Raw genomic sequence first — 6,747 nt, forward strand, 5'->3', positions numbered from 1 at the left:
GGCCACTTGTCCCTGAGCATGGATGTGCCTGGCAAAGGTGCCGCAGTGACCACGAACTTCCCAGGCCAAGTGGTGCCGGCAGAGACTTGGAGACGACTCTACCTCAGAAGTGTGACTGCACTTGGAGCGGTGCTGACGCCAGGATGGGTGGTGAGAACGGGACCCATTTCTTCCAGTGGAAAGCAGACATGCAAAATATAATCACTTACGTGGCTCACTCTCTTTGCAGGTGACACAGGACAGGTGGAGTGTGGGACCCCATGGAACTGGAATGCTATGAAGGGAATTGTGTCTCTCCCTTCCCAAAGTGAAATGTGGAAGCCTTGGTCCCCAATATGACTGTGCTGAGATAGGGATCTTAGGAGATAACTGAAGATAAGTAAGGTCATAAGGGTGGGATCCGAAGTTTTTTCATTCACTCAAATATTTATTGAGCAGCTATGGCAATACAAAGGTGATTAAAATATGGTCAAAAGGTGAGGCAGATGTACAAGTAACAGAAAGCAAAGCGTAAGGTCCACTGAATCACAGCCGTCAAAAGAAAGAGATTGCTTCCAGCCTGAAGGGGTGTGAGTGACAAATCAAGAAACGGGACTGAAATTAAAATAGAAGACTTCGGGACCAGCAGTTGGCGTAATGGCTATGTCGCTGGACTCCCACGTAGTCGACAGTGGTTCAAGTCCCAGACCCGGTGACTCAAACTCACGCCGAGCGCGTGTGTGTGCGTGCCCAAGATCCCGAGAGGAGAATGGAGGAGAAGGGATTGTGGCATGGCCATCCTCCCTGGGGGGTGATTTCTCGCTTTCTGTCTCTCTGTCTCTCTCTGTCTATCTGGTGAGCGCACGCACAGACCCTCTAAAAAAAAAAAAAAAAAAAAAAGACTTCAGTCTGATTGTTGATGATACTCAGTATGGATTGTATTTTTCTTCTTTTCTCTCTCCCCATCTTTGGGCTTAATTTACCAGTAGTGTCCGGGACTGCTAAATGCACTTTTTCTAGACTTGCTTGTATTTTTGTTTTAATGTCTTCTACAGAACTAGATCCTCCTGGTGTTTTAGGAGTTTTTCCCTGTTTTTTGAATGATTCTTGACCTTTTGATCTTGGTGTTGATGGTTTTGAGTCTTCCATTCTGGTTTGATTTTTGAGCATTTTTGCTTGGAGTATCTCGTATAAATTTCTTCACCGCAGCTTTTTCTTCTGTTTCCTCATCTTCAAAATCATCGTTATCTTCTTCATCAGCGTCTTCATCAGCATCTTCGTCAGCATCTTCATCAGCAGCAAGTTTTTCTTTTTTCTGTGGAACCTTGCTTCCACCTCCAGGGGCAGATCGCTTTCCAGATAGACTTAAGAGTTTCACATCATCTTCCTCTTCTTCTTCTGACTCTGCATCTTCCTCCACAGCTACTAAGTGCTGTCCACTAATATGCACAGGCCCTGAACCACACTGCAACCTTAAGACCACAAGTGGGGGGCCGGCAGGTGGTGTGGTGGTTAAGGATGCTGGACTCCCACATGGCTGGCCATGGTTCGACCAAGCCCCCAACTTGGGGCCTTGCTTTCTCACTTTCCTTCTCTCTCTCTCTCTTTCTCTCTCTCTAATCAAATTAAAATAAATAAAGTTAAATAACATAATTTTTAAAAAAAGACCACAGGTGGTGGTATTTCAAAGCCCCCAAGGGAAACTGTTGGCTGTGCAGACATTTTCAGTGTTGCCAGTGGTACTTTAATTGGACTGGCTTCATAATCATTGCCTCTGCTTCAACAATGTGCAGTTCATCCTTTGCACCAGCCCCTGAACTGACTGTTCTTAAAGATAACTGGTGATCATTTTCATCATCATCTACTTTAAAGTGATAATCTTTGTCAGCCTTTAGTTCACAACCGAAAAGGTAGTTCTGGGGCCCCAGAGGGCTCATGTCCATCAAACCTTCCGTGGAGTGGTGGCATGCTCTTAGGTGAGCAAGAAGGCAGATGGATAAAAATGACTACAGCTTGCAAAAACAGCCAGACAGGGTGGAATCACCCCCATGGGATCCTAATTTGATAAGAAGAGGAAAATCTCAATTCCCCCTCACCCCACCTGTGTTCATACTGAAAAAAAGGCTATGTGAGGACACATTAAGCAAGAAAGTGCCATATGCTCACCAGGAACCAACCCACCTGGCACCTTGATCTTGGACTTCCCAGCCTCCAGAACTGTAAGACATAAATGCCTTTTTTTTTTTTTTTTTTTTTTTTTTTTGCCACAGGGTATGTGCACTCATCAGAGAGAGATATAGAGAGGGAAAGTGATAAATCACTCCCTGGGGGAGAATACCACAACAATCTCTTATTCTCCACTCTCCTCTTGGGAATTTTGGGCATGCACACACAAGCACCCAGTGTGATTTTCAAGTTGTCAGACCCAGGACTCAAACCATGGTTGGCCATGTGGAAGCCCAGTGCCTTAACCACCATGCCACTTGCTGGTCCAAATGTTTACTATCGGGCCATTGGAAAAGTCATGATGTATTTGTTTATGTTTCTCTACACAAAAATACATCATGACTTTTCTGATGACCCAAATTTAAAGTCGTTGCTTTATTATATTCTCGTTATGGCATCTCAGACACTGAAATAGGCCAAAGTGAGAGGGGGAGAGTGCAGGACCTAGGGGTCAAAGGGTGGGGGTGATTCAGGGGCTGGCCCAGGAGCCCCTTTCAGGAGCACACACAATTCCTCCCTCCCAGGGTCAGTTGCCCTCTGTCCACATCAGCTTTGACTCAGATATTGATACCCTTATGCCACGCCACGCTGCTGTGAAAGGGGAAGGGAACATCCACCCCCTTCTGCAATAGATCTGGGGCATCCTCATCTTGAGCCCAGACTCCATAGTTGTAGAGAATAGCCAATCTGAGCAAACATGGGACCTTTAGACACATGCAGAAATGCAGTTTTGTGAGCAGTCATTTGCAGGGTGGTGAGCACAATTAACATGTGAATACACTAGCTGCCTGTTGTTACTGAAACTGAAACACAGTCAGTATAGGGTTAAAGGAGTCCACACTTGTTTATCAGAATTAGCCCCAAAAGATTAGAGAAACAACCTGGCACCAATTGTTTTGCATCCTCAGCCAATTAACACCTGAAAGCAAATGGCTAGGCATTCCACTTCCTCTTCCCCCATTTTCAGCCCTTTAAAACAATAAACCTGGGAACAGTTTAGGGCTGGAGCTCTCTCCTTCAGAGAAGTCTGGACCACCGGATCCCTGCTTTTCTTCACTTATGTGTCTTTGTGTGTTTATTTTATTATTTTATTTCTAAACCATGGGCCTCCCCCCTACTCAGAAAACACGTTCAGCCATGTGGGTACTGGCACACAGTCAGCATCCTCACAGGGGTGTTTGAAAACACAGGTTTATTACTATTTAGGCATAGTAGGTCAACATATCAGGGGATGATGGCCATTGAGAAGGTAATTTGGGGCCGGCCCATGGCATGGTGGCCGAGGCTCTATATTCCACATGGTCAACTGCATAATTTGAGTTCTGGATCCAGTGGCTTTGAAAATACATCAGGTGTGTTTGCATGTGTGTTTAAAATCCTGAAAGGAGGGACAAATGTGGGAGAAGAGATTGTGGGGTGATCATATCCCATGGGGTGCTTTTTCATTTTTCCATCTCCTCTCTCTTTCTGTCTCTCCCTGGTGAATGCACACAGACTCTGGCAAATTTAAAAAAAAAAAAAAAAAAAAGAAGAAAAAACATAAAAATTAAAAGAAGAAGAAAAAGTAAGTTTGTTACAGTTCTCGAGAGACAGAGCAGAGCATGCCATGGAGGGCACAGGGCCATCCAGGAGGCAGGAGTTGGAGAGCGTGGGTTCCACTGGAGAGGCCAGGCTGGGCAGGCGGCTCAGGAGGACTCATGAATAATTTCAGTGGGTTCTGGGGTGCAGGGGCCATCTCTACTGCTTGGTACCTGGCCTCCTGACGAGGTGGCCTGGAAATACTGCCTCCTGAAATTAAGGGCCAGATAGAGGAAGCAGTTCAGGCTCTGCATTGTCTGACCTGCATATGACAGGTGTGTTTTCTGGTGAGTTGTTGCAAAACCTGGGAGGCCCAGAACGTCCCCAGTCAGCAAGGCCTTCGATGCAGGGGCATTGACAATACAGAAATGGGAAAATGTAATTAATTAGCACATGGGATCTTGGGGCGCATCAGACCAGCTGTGGGTGCAGAAAATGCTACAGGGCCCGGTGTCTCCCGTTGAGTGCTGTGAGGGTGGCTGCTCCCTGAGGACCAGCAGGGGGCAGAAGGGAGCAGGCCCTGACATCAAGCAGCAGAGCCTGGAGTCCAGGCTGATATTACTGGAGAAAATCAATCAACTCCACCCCCTTGGGTCATGAGAGAAGCCCACTCCACCTTCACCACTGAAGAAGGGGTCTCAGATCTTCAGCATCTTCCAAGGATATCACCCAGAACCCTGAGAAATTCCAGGTAGGATTTCCAGGCTGCCTCTCCTCCTGACAGCTGACCGAGTGATGGCCCAAGGCCTCTGCAGCTGAGATGTCTGTCTCCTCCATTGCCTGGAGGGTAAACAACAGGCCCGCATCTTTGTGCTCCCAAAGACGGGCTACTTGTCCAATCTCGCCCTTTCCGTTTCCACTCGTGCCACTCCTGCAGTTCCTGCTCCAGAACTGGTATCAAATTCCCTTTTTCCTTCATTCTTCTAAGAGCAAGGAGAAGTGCCTTTGGAAGGTATTGAGAAAAGGTGCAGGTGCCCTTTTTTCCCCCCTAATTTTAAGGGGGTGAGAGAGAAGCCCCCCCAACAGGCTCTTCATGCCAGAATCCACCCCAGCCTCTGTCAGACCAGATCCTGGCCATGTGCACATGCCTTGCAGGTGCAGGAAGGTCTTAGAGATAAACCCCAGACCTTCCCATGTGGGTCAGACTTGCAGAACATTGCAATCCTGGGGCCAGGAGGTGGCATGGTAGTTAAGGTGCTGGACTCCTGCATGGCTGACCATAGTTTAAGTCCCAGATCTGGTGGCTTGAAACTCATGCTGGGTGCACATATGTGTGTGCCCCAAATCCTAGGAGGACAGTGGAGGAGAAGGGATTGTGGCACGGCCATTCCCCCGGGGGTAATGTCTCACTTTCGCTCTCACTGTCTCTGTCTCTGGTGAGCCCATGCTCTACAGGGAGGTCATAGCCCTTTACAGTAGAACTCAATTGCTCCTATCCCTGTACCCATGGTTCCTATAGGTGCTATGTTCCTACACCTTCAGAAGCAGATGCCCCTGACAATGGAACTTAATTAGAAAAAGACCAAGAGGCCCAAGAGACATAAACACTTTCACTTTCTGCTGGGTGGGGCCCGACCAACTGCGATATAAACCTGAAACCCAAACCAAGAAGTGGCAACCCATTTTGGGGCCCCTCCGTTCTTCCTGGGAGCTCTGCTCTTCCTTCCACCTTCTTTAATAAAATCTTCACTTTCAACCTCTCCACATGTCTGCACTTCTCATTCTTCCTGAGCGTGAGAGGAGAATCCGTGTCCTGCTGTGGTGCTGGGCCTGATCGCCCCGAGCCCCTGTATTCCTGCATCAGAGGAATGACATGACAGAGCACCTGCATGTACACTTCGGAGTGAGAGGCAGAGAGAGAGGAGAGACCTTGCCCAGGGTCTGGTCACTCTTCAACCTTCTTCCTCCGGTCTTCAGCTGTTCAGCACTTGCACATGTGCCTAATGTGTTTCAGACAGACCAGGTCAGGGATTAGGATTTGAACCATGGTTGCCTTATGGAATCTAGCCTCTCTCTCTCTCTTTTTAGTTTAGGTTTTTGCCATAAGATATATGCACTTGCCATAGAGACAGAGAGAGCCAGTGCGAAGGAAAGTGAGAAATCACTCCCCAGAGGAGGCAGCCATGCCACAATTCCTTCTCCACTTCCTTCCTGGGGACGCTGAACACGTTGTCAAGGTGCGCCATACTTGAAGGAAAGGAATCACAAAATTCTTGTGGAATGTCTCACCCCTGATTTCCAAGGAGATCTTAAAGCAATAGAAAAAGTTGCTCTCTCAGGACTAGGCGTTTATGTGCGTAATATAGAAACAGATCCAGAATTACAGGGGAAAGCTCATGACCCCCAGGCCAATTTCAACCGGTCTCTCCACACGCTGAAACATGCCAAGGAGGTTCAGCCTGAGGTTATTCAGGTTCTTTCTTTCTTTCTGGTTTTTTTTTTTTTTTTTTTTTAGGTTTGCGCTATAGGGTGCATGCACTTCTCCTCCATTCTCCTCTCGGGATTTTTGGCATGCACGCAAACATGCCTGGCATGAGTTTAAGCCACAGGGCTCAGGACTTGAATGATGGAGCCCAGCAATGTGGCCATTATGCCATCTGCTGGCCCCAAGCCTGAGATTATTTCTAAACCGTCTATCAGGTTGGGTTTAGGTGAGAATGAAAAGCAAGAATATGCAACAATGAAAGCACTCCGTGAGGCAGACCTGGACTGTTTGAGTTTAGGACGATACAGGCAGCCAACGAAGCGCCACCTTTAGGTTGAAGAATATATTACTCCTGAGAAGTTCAAATTCCGGACAAAGTAGGAAATGAACTTGGATTTCATTACACTGCAAGGGGCCCTTTGGTGCAACCTTCCTATAAAGCGGTGAATCTTTTCTGAAAAATCTAGTGGCTAAAAGAAAAACAAAAGCCCTCTAAAACTTAGACAAGACCTCCAAGATCACAGAGATTTTCACATTGA

General features: G+C 47.3%; 1 pseudogene; it reads left to right on the top strand.

Annotated features, from left to right (window-relative positions):
* Positions 1 to 465: 465 nt before the first annotated feature.
* LOC106734501 (lipoyl synthase, mitochondrial-like) lies at positions 466 to 6,704 on the top strand (annotated as a pseudogene).
* Positions 6,705 to 6,747: the final 43 nt, after the last annotated feature.

Source organism: Tupaia chinensis, unplaced genomic scaffold (genome assembly GCF_000334495.1).
Source record: "Tupaia chinensis unplaced genomic scaffold, TupChi_1.0 Scaffold000129_1, whole genome shotgun sequence".
In the NCBI taxonomy this organism is placed as follows: Eukaryota; Metazoa; Chordata; class Mammalia; order Scandentia; family Tupaiidae; genus Tupaia; species Tupaia belangeri.